This window comes from Triticum aestivum, chromosome 4B, assembly GCF_018294505.1.
Source record: "Triticum aestivum cultivar Chinese Spring chromosome 4B, IWGSC CS RefSeq v2.1, whole genome shotgun sequence".
NCBI classification, from domain to species: Eukaryota; Viridiplantae; Streptophyta; class Magnoliopsida; order Poales; family Poaceae; genus Triticum; species Triticum aestivum.
Window position 1 is genome coordinate 36370632 of NC_057804.1, and position 11056 is coordinate 36381687.

Below are 11056 nucleotides of genomic sequence, written 5' to 3' on the forward strand. Positions count from 1 at the left end.
ACACGAACTAATGGATCGACGCGTAGCCGTTTGACATCCTACACACTAAAATAAGTTCATCAATATGGAGTACGATCTCCCCGTGTACCAATGATTTCCCGGTAAAACACCAACTCTATATTACCATGATTTTTCTTTCAAGTACCCTAGGCGATTAAACCTAGCTGTTGCTCTTTCTCTTCCACACACAAGGCGGCAGGTTTCTATTGCGATTCTATTATAGCCCATGATGGCGTGTGTTGTTGCCAGAGATTCTCGTGGGATTTTTGCAACCGCTCCTTCTCCAACTATCAGGTATAAGAGATTCTTCGCAGGCTGGTTAAGAAGATGAAGTCGAAAGATTTTGAAGACTACAATTAATTTTGTATTTCTTGTATGGGTCTTTCGGTGTATCGCTCTGTCCTTAACATTTGTTAGATATGATGAAATTCGGTAAGTGTTACTTCCAAAAAATGATGTTTATTTGGATTTCCATGAACCCTAATACTTTTTGCATCCTTAGTTTGTTGATTTCCAAAATGTGGTAGTAAACGGTAACTTTCCCATATAATTTGTATGTTATGTCATTCCTAATGTTGGAAATATGCCCTAAAGGCAATAATATTGTATTATTATATTTTTTTGTTCGTAATTAAGATTTTATATTCTATGTTATAATTGCTATGATCCTGAAATATGTGATTCAGTGGAAAACTCATATGCACATGTGAAATGATAAACGATAAAATAAGATTCCTAGTCTCACCTCTAAGACTATCTCAAGTGTTGTTGGTGATCACGTTTTCTGAATCTTAGGATATCGTTGAGTGTAATGATAGTCCTAAAACAACATTAAGAGTATGACATTAGAAGAGCGATCATACTGAATCAACCCAAACTTGTTTGTTATGCTTTGAGATAATATCGTCATAAGTTATTTGCTATAACACGGAGTGTTAACATGTGTTTTAGTTCCTTAGGCCATGAGATTGTCATAGTCACTTCTTACCATGCGATGCACTTTGGGGTTGCTCAAACGTCATCTGTAACTAGGTGATCATAACGACAAATTACAGGTGCATCAAAAAGTTTGACAAGGGACTAGATATCTCGAGAGTGGAATTTGCTCCTCCGACGATGGATATATATTCTTAGGGCCCTCTCGGTGTGACGGCATCCATCATCCTCTGGCCAGACACAGGTGACAACGTCAAGGGGATGCCGAAACACGTCAACAAGAAAGAAGAACAAAACCAGTAACAAGGAGACCGGTATAGTGAGCATGTGTATGACTCAAGAGGATACCGATATATCTCACCTCGGGTTATGTAAAGTATCACGAATCAAAGGGAACATCACATGATAACCAAATGTTCACTCGAATATCATTCATGTAATCATAGAGAATGATATGGACGTCCATGATTCCGCTATCGGTCATTAAACGATGGAGTTTCGTTCATGTCTACGATTTACCGAACCTACGGGGTCACAAGCTTAAGGTAGTCACGACCTGTTGAGTGTTAGTAGGACGAGAGTATCGAGGATTTCTTTTTTGAATTGTTTCATTAATATTCAGAATAGTTCCTAGAGGAATCGGAAGCGTTCTGGGGTCACCGGAAGGGTCTCAGAGTTATCGGGCAAGCCGGGTAGTACTGATAAATAACATATAGGTAGAAAATGTTTCTGGTGATGTTAAATTAATAATAAAAGCCACTAGTAATTGTTAGGAGGATTTTATATTTAATTTAATATCGATAGGCCTTAAAAAGGCCAAGTAGTGGAAAGAGAATGGGGCCCTCTCCATGGAAAGGAGGGAGGGGAGGCCGAATTGGGGGGTGTAGGATCGAAAGTATGTCTAGAGGGGGGTGATTAGACTACTCGACCAAATAAGAATCTATCATTTTTCCAATTTTAGTTGTAGGCAGATTTTAGCAATTATGACAAGTCAAGTAACACCCTAAACATGCAAGTCTAAGAGTATAGCAGCGAAATGTAAAACATTGCAACATGTAAGTAAGGGAAGGGTTTGGAGAAGGCAAATGCAATGGGGACACGAAGATTTTGGCGTGGTTTTCGATAGTTGGTGCTATCGTACGTCCACGTTGATGGAGACTTCAACCCATGAAGGATAATGGTTACGCAAGTCCATGGAGGGCTCCACCCACGAAGGGCCACGAAGAAGCAACCTTGTCTATCCCACCATGGCCATCGCCCACGAAGGACTTGCATCACTCGGGTAGGTCTTCACGAAGTAGGCGATCTCCTTGCCCTTACAAACTTCTTGGTTCAACTCCACATCATGTCGGAGGCTCCCAAGCGACACCTAACCAATCTAGGAGACAACACTCTCCAAAAGGTAATAGACGGTATGTTGATGATGAAGTCCTTGCTCTTGTGCTTCAAATGATAGTCTCCCCAACACTCAACTCTCTCACACATATTTGGTCATGGTAAGAAGGATTTGAGTGGAAAGCAACTTGGGAAAGGCTAGAAATCAAGATTCAAATGGTAGGATTGGAATCTCTTGATCTCAACACATGAGTAGGTGGTTCTCTCTCAGAAAATGAATGGTGGAAGTGTAGGCACATTCTGATGGCTCTCCTCTATGAAGAAGAAGGGTGGAGGGGTATATATAGCCTCCACACAAAATCCAACCGTTACACACTTTTGACCCATCTGGGTGGCACTGATCAACAAACTTGGTAGCACCGATCTGCGTAAAAATATGAACATTAGGAATCTCAGTGGGACCGACCGGAACAACTCGGAGGGACCAATGTGCAAGGGCTTAGGGAAAATCTCATCTCGGTGGCACTGATTGCATCATCTCGGTGGAACCAAAGTGGAGCAACAAGGCAACAAGGAGTTGGTCAAGCCATCTTGGTGAGACCAATTGCAATTATCGGTAGGACAGAAACAATTACAACAAGCAACAAAGAGTCTGCAAGGCCATCTCGGTGGAACCGAGATCTGTATAGGTGGATCTGAATTGTTAAGGTTTTGGCAGTGGCTAAGTCCAGATGAACTCGGTGGCTCCGGGTAGGAAGTATCGGTGGGGCCGATTTGGAATTTAGGGTTTGGACATATTTGGATAGAGAAAGTGGTTAAGGATTTTGGAGCAATAGCACTAAGCACTTAAGCAACCACGTCATCAAGCAACACCTCATCCCCTTTTAATAGTATTGGCTTTCCTATGGACTCAATGCGATCATGGATCACTTAAACAAATGTAGAGTCTTGAGCTTTTGCCAATCCTTGTCCTTAGCATTTTGAGGGGTTCACATCTCCAGTCCTTGCCATGCTAATCATTGAACATCCTGAAATATTTATCTTGAATGGACATTATTTCAATGAGGTATATGTTGTTATGAATTACCAAAACCATCCGGAGATTAGTTGCACTTTCAGTCTCCCCCTTTTTGTTAATTGATGACAACATATAGATCAAGGCTTAGACAAATGATTAAATGAATGAAATACATCGTCTCTTTGAGAAGCATGTGATAAGCAAGAGCTCCCCCTAAATTTGTGCATTATTAAAAAATCTGCGTTTGAATGCAAATGCACAATCGATTAGGATCATGGGTCACTCTTCCATGTCACATACAACTGGGTGGATCACACAAAATGATATGAACAAAATAGCAAGCACGCATCACCAAAAACATAAGTGAATGATCATACACAAATAATGATAGAGATAAGCATTAAGCATCACATGAAGCATAGTATGATTAATCAGACATAACCAACATAGTATCTCACATGCATAACGAACAAAGAGCACAAATCAAATAGAAATACTAGCAAGAACTCAAGCAAAACCATCAAGCAAAAGCGAGACACTCTCTCTTGAAGCCTAATGATCTATACAAATTCTCCCCCTTTGGCAACAAGTATCAAAAAGTTTGAATAGGTATAGAGCTATATGTCTCTCTAGGCACGATCCTCGGCAGCTCCTAAAGGTGATCTCTGGCTGGCGGCTCTGGTGTATGTAGATGGTGTGAAGATAAGTGCATCCGTGAAGGCTTCATCTGACATTCGCTGAATTGGTGGAGTAGAGACTGGAGGTGGCACTGTAGAAGTAGCAGTAGGTGTAGAGTGAGTAGTCCTCGTGTCTACAACTGGCACTGCAGCAGATCTGGGTGCTCTGGGTACTGCCTGGTATCTCTCAATCGTAGCTCTGTCATCTCCACTGTCATAGGTTCTGACTGTGTCAACACATCTCTGAGCTTCTCCACAATGGACTGTACCTCAACGATCTTCACATCAAGATCATGAATCTTAGTCTCGACTATCCACTCTAGGCTCTCTTGGTTCTTGGTGAGGTTGGCCAGACTTCGCTCAATCCTCAGGGTAGCTTCCAACAGATAAGTCACCTGATCATTGTTGTACTTGAGGTTGGCAGTGGGTGCATTGGGAGCAGAGGCCTTCTGTGCTTCTTTTGCTGCTGCAGCTGCCTGAATTTCCTCTTGAGCTTGAGCAGACGAATGATGTGAAGGGTCCATCACTACAACATTGTCCTCAAACTTAGGCTGTAATGGGAGATGCTCACGATCAAGTAGATAAGTGCTCGTTCCAACCTTGGAGTTGATGAGCAACTGAATATGCGGAGAAAATCCACATGAGCTCTGGTGAGTTGCGGTTTTCTTGATAGTCTCAACAATAAGGCTCGTGACTTTGAATTTCTGTGGAGTGTCAAACAAATGTAGCAAGTTGATGGAGTGGACATGGATCATCTTGTCATCTCCAGACTTGGGCAAAAGTGGGTGCCTCGAGATAGTGTTGGTGGTGGCCAAAGCAAATACTTTACAGAACCAAGCTTGTGCGTGTCAAGATCTTTCTTGGGTATGGGCTTGCACATGTTAGCCATAGAATTGTGATCCATCTTGGGCTTGTGATAACCCACAAGTATAGGGGATCGCAACAGTTTTTTAGGGTAGAGTATTCAACCCAAATTTATTGATTCGACACAAGGGGAGCCAAAGAATATTCTCAAGTATTACCAGTTGAGTTGTCAATTCAACCACACCTGGAAACTTAGTATCTGCAGCAAAGTGTTTAGTAGCAAAGTAACATGATAGTGGTGGTAATGGTAACAAAAGTAAAGACAGAAAAGTAATGTTTTTGGTATTTTGTAGTGATTGTAACAGTAGCAACGGAAAAGTAAATAAGCGAGAACCAGTATATGGAAAACTCGTAGGCACCGGATCAGTGATGGATAATTATGTCAGATGTGGTTCGTCATGTAACAGTCATAACATAGGGTGATACAAAACTAGCTCCAATTCATCAATGTAATGTAGGCATGTATTCCGAATATAGTCATACGTGCTTATGGAAAAGAACTTGCATGACATATTTTGTCCTACCCTCCCGTGGCAGCGGGGTCCTATTGGAAACTAAGGGATATTAAGGCCTCCTTTTAATAGAGAACCGGAACAAAGCATTAGCACATAGTGAATACATGAACTCCTCAAACTATGGTCATCACCGGGAGTGGTCCCGATTATTGTCACTTCGGGGTTGCCGGATCATAACACATAGTAGGTGACTATAGAGTTGCAAGATAGGATCAAGAACACACATATATTCATGAAAACATAATAGGTTCAGATCTGAAATCATGGCACTCGGGCCCTAGTGACAAGCATTAAGCATAGCAAAGTCATAGCAACATCAATCTCAGAACATAGTGGATACTAGGGATCAAACCCTAACAAAATTGACTCGATTACATGATAAATCTCATCCAACCCATCACCGTCCAGCAATCCTACGATGGAATTACTCACGCACGGCGGTGAGCATCATGAAATTGGTGATGGAGGATGGTTGATGATGACGACGGCGACGAATCCCCCTCTCCGGAGCCCCGAACGGACTCCAGATCAGCCCTCCCGAGAGAGATTAGGCTTGGCGACGGCTCCGTATCGTAAAACGCGATGATTTCTTCTCTCTGGTTTTTTTCTCCCCGAAAGCCAATGTATGGAGTTGGAGTTGGCGTCGGAGGGTCTCCAGGGGGCCCACGAGGCCTACCCTCGTGGACAGGGTGTGGGCCCCCTGGTCTTCATCTTTGGCAAGGATTTTTTATTATTTTTTCTAAGATGTTCCGTGGAGTTTCAGGTCATTCCGAGAACTTTTATTTTCTGCACATAAAACAACATCATGGCAATTCTGCTGAAAACAGCGTCAGTCCGGGTTAGTTCCATTCAAATCATACAAGTTAGAGTCCAAAACAAGGGCAAAAGTGTTTGGAAAAGTAGATACAACGGAGACGTATCAACTCCCCCAAGCTTAAACCCTTGCTTGTCCTCAAGCAATTCAGTTGACAAACTGAAAGAGAAAAAGAAAAACTTTTACAAACTCTGTTTGCTCTTGTTGTTGTAACATGAAAAGCCAGCATTCAAGTTTCAGCAAATATTATGAACTAACCATACTAACAATAACACGTAGGTCACACAATTACTCATATCAATAGCATAATCAGCCAGCGAGCTATAATAACAAAACTCGGATGACAACACTTTCTCAAAATAATCATAACATGATATAACAAAAATGGTATCTCGCTAGCCCTTTCTAAGACTGCAAAATATAAATGCAGAGCACCTTTAAAGATCAAGGACTGGCTAAACATTGTAACTCATGGTAAAAGAGATCCAGTCAAGTCATACCCAATATAAACCAATAATAATGAATGCAAACGACAGTGTGCTCTCCAGCGGGTGCTTTTTAATAAGAAGGATGATGACTCAACATAAAAAAAAATAGATAGGCCCTTCGCAGAGGGAAGCAGGGATTTGTAGAGGTGCCAGAGCTCGGTTTGGAAATAGAGATAAATTATATTTTGAGCGACATACTTTCATTGTCAACATGACAACTAAGAGATGACGATATCTTCCATGCTAAACAAATTATAGGCGGTTCCCAAACAGAATAGTAAAGTTTATACCCCCCTCCTCCACAAGCATCAATCCATGGCTTGCTCGAAACAACGAGTGCCTCCAACATTCAACGGGTCCCATGGGGAGTTTTGTTTGCAATTATTTTGATTTAGTTTGCATAAAGCATGGGACTGGGCATCCCGACGACCAGCCATTTTCTCGTGAATGAGGAGCGGAGTCCACTCCTCTTGAGAATAACCCGCCTAACACGGAAGATAAGGGCGGCCCTAGTTGACATATGAGCTATTTGAGCATGCAAAACAGAATATTTATTTAAAGGTTTAGAGTTTGGCACATACAAAATTACTTGGAACGGCAGGTAAATATCGCATATAGGTAGGTATAGTGGACTCATATGGAACAACTTTGGGGTTTAAGGGGTTTGGATGCACAAGCAGCATTCCCGCTTAGTACAGGTGAAGGCTAGCAAAAGACTGGGAAGCGACCAACTGAGAGAGAGACACCAGTTGTAAACATGCATTAAAACTAATTTACACCGAATGCAAGCATGAGTAGGATATAATCTACCATGCACATAAATATCATGAAGGCTATGTTGATTTGATTCAACTACATGCGTGAACATGTGCCAAGTCTAGTCACTCAATTCATTTGAAGGAGGATACCATCCAATCATACCACATCATAATCATTCTAATAACATGTTGGCACGCAAGGTAAACCATTATAACTCATAGCTAATCAAGCATGGCACAAGCAACTATAATCTCCAAATATCATTGCAAATATGCTTACTTCATAATAGCTGAATCAGGGACGATGAATCATCATATTTACAAAAACAAGAGAGGTCGAGTTCATACCAGTTTTTCTCATGTCAATAAGTCCATCATATATCATCATTATTGCCTTTCACTTGCACGACCGAACGATGTGAATAATAATAAGAGTGCACGTGCATTGGACTAAGCTGGAATCTGCAAGCATTCAACTCAAGAGAGAAGACAAGTAATATGGTCTCTAAGTTAAATAAACAATCATGCATATAAGAGCCACTAAGCATTTTCAATATAGTCTTCTCGACCCCAAAGAAAGGAAACTAAAACTACGGAAATGTTAACGCCCACACGTGTGGGCGTTTGCACATCGCCCACACGCCTCCATCACCACTCATTTTGCCACGTATGAATAGATGACATCAGCAGGATTTTTTTTGGTTTTCGGCTTAAAAATGTTGTATCTCCTAAATAAAAAAGCGAACTAAAAATTTGTTTTCACCATTAAATCCGTCTCGACGAGATCTTCAAAACTAGACCCCATGTTGATATGTTTCGAAGAATTTTTACCAGAAGTTGCCACGATGTTTACACTGCAGTTGCCATAGGGCTTAAACTAAAGTTGCCATGTGGCAATTTTAGTTTGTAGATCATGGCAATTTTAGTATTTTGATGATGGCAACTCCAGTACTTTGACCATGAAAATTATTTTTTGTATGAACCATGGCAATTTTACGTGCATGTATCATGGCAATTTTAGTTTATGGTTCATGGCAAGTCTAGTTTCTTAATTCCCCGTTTTATAAATGTCAAAATTTACTTTTAAATGTAGAAGAAAATAGCTGAAACATATCATGGCAACTTCAGTGTAAACATCATGGCAATTCATATGCAATAGACATGGCAACTTTTAATCCAAAAAAAATTCATAAAACATATCAACATGGGATCTAGTTTCGAAGATCTCATCGCGAGGGATTTAATGGTGAAAACGGATTTTCAATCGGATTTTTTGTTTAAGAGATAAAACATTTTAAAAACTGAAAATCTAAAAAGATTCCTGCATGCATGCATGCGATGACGTGACAATCTGTTTACATTAGAGATGTGTGGTGCGTCTCCCTTCCTGCCACACGTGTGGCAGTTAGCGCGACCCTAAAACTATTTACACGGGAGAGCTCCCAACAAGCAAAAGAAGAACGGGAAATATTTTTGGGTTTTCCTTTTTAATTACTACAGCAAAGAAATAAACTACTATAAATTTTTTTGGTTTTTTCTTAAGGTTTATTAAACACGCAAGAAGAAAGCAGGAAAAAGAAAATAAACTAGCATTGATATTACAGTGAAAGAGTATGAGCACCGACATCTAACAATGAGTGTGTGTGAACATGAATATAATGTCGGTGAGAAATACGTACTCCCCCAAGCTTAGGCTTTTGGCCTAAGTTGGTCTATTGCCAGGGATAGCGTGGCGGATACCCGTAGGTGTAGCTAGGGTCATACTTGTTGGGGAACGTAGCAGAAATTCAAAATTTTCCTACGAGTCACCAAGATCTATCTATGGAGAGACTAGCAATGAGAGAGAGGAGTGCATCTACATACCCTTGTAGATCGCTAAGCGGAAGCGTTACAAGAACGCGGATGAAGGAGTCGTACTCGTAGCGATTCAGATCGCGGTTGATTCCGATCTAAGCGCCGAACAACGGCGCCTCCGTGTTCAACACACGTGCAGCCCGATGACGTCTCCCGTGCCTTGATCCAGCAAGGGGAGAGGGAGAGGTTGGGGAAGACTCCGTCCAGTAGCAGCACGACGGCGTGGTGGTGGTGAAGGAGCATGGCACTCCAGCAGGGCTTCGCCAAGCACCGCAAGAGACGAGGAGGGAGAGAGGTAGGCCTGTGCCAGGAGAGAGATGGGAACTCATGTGTTGGGCAGCCCCAAAACACCCACTATATATAGGGGAAGGGGAGAGGGGACCGCCCCCCTCCAGATCCCATCTAGAGGGGAGGGGCGGCGGCCATGAGGGGGATACTTGCCCCCCAAGCAAGGTGGAGGCGGCCCCTCCCCTAGGGTTTTCAACCCTAGGCGCCTTGGGCCCTAGTTGGGGGGCGCACCAGCCCACCTGGGGCTGGTCCCCTCCCACACTTGGCCCACGCAGCCCCCTGGGGCCGGTGGCCCCACCTGGTGGACCGGGACCCTCCCGGTGGTCCCAGTACATTATCGATAGCACCCGAAACCTTTCTGGTGACCAAAACAGGACTTCCCATACATAAATATTTACCTCCGACCCATTCCGGAACACCTCATGACGTCTGGGATCTCATCCGGGACTCCGAACAACATTCGGTAACCACGTATATCTATTCCCTATAACCCTAGCGTCATCGAACCTTAAGTGTGTAGACCCTACGGGTTCGGGAACCATGCAGACATGACCGAGACGTTCTCCGGTCAATAACCAACAGCGGGATCTGGATACCCATGTTGGCTCCCACATGTTCCACGGTGATCTCATCAGATGAACCACGATGTCAAGGATTCAATCAATCCCGTATACAATTCCCTTTGTCATCGGTATAGTACTTGCCCGAGATTCGATCGTCGGTATGCCGATACCTTGTTCAATATCGTTACCAGCAAGTCTCTTTACTCGTTTCGTAACACATCATCCCGTGATCAACTCCTTGATCACATTGTGCACATTATGATGATGTCCTACCGAGTGGGCCCAGAGATACCTCTTCGTCACACGGAGTGACAAATCCCAGTCTTGATTCGTGCCAACCCAACAGACACTTTCGGAGATACCCGTAGTGCACCTTTATAGACACCCAGTTACGTTCTGACGTTTGGCACACCCAAAGCATTCCTACGGTATCCGGGAGTTGCACAATCTCATGGTCTAAGGAAAAGATACTTGACATTTAGAAAAGCTTTAGCATATGAACTACACGATCTTGTGCTGGGCTTAGGATTGGGTCTTGTCCATCACATCATTCTCCTAATGATGTGATCCCGTTATCAACGACATCCAATGTCCATGGTTAGGAAACCGTAACCATCTATTGATCAACGAGCTAGTCAACTAGAGGCTTACTAGGGACATGGTGTTGTCTATGTATCCACACATGTATCTGAGTTTCCTATCAATACAATTCTAGCATGGATAATAAACAATTATCATAAACAAGGAAATATAATAATAACCATTTTTATTATTGCCTCTAGGGCATATTTCCAACAATACTGTGATGAAGAAGACTCTGACTGCCACTGGCGTCGAGCAGCCTCCGCTCTCCTCTCATACTCATCTGCCTCCTCTCTGGTAATAATATATCTTCCTTTTGTCCGAGAATCAAAGAAGGCAGGAGCAGGAAGAGCAATATGGACTA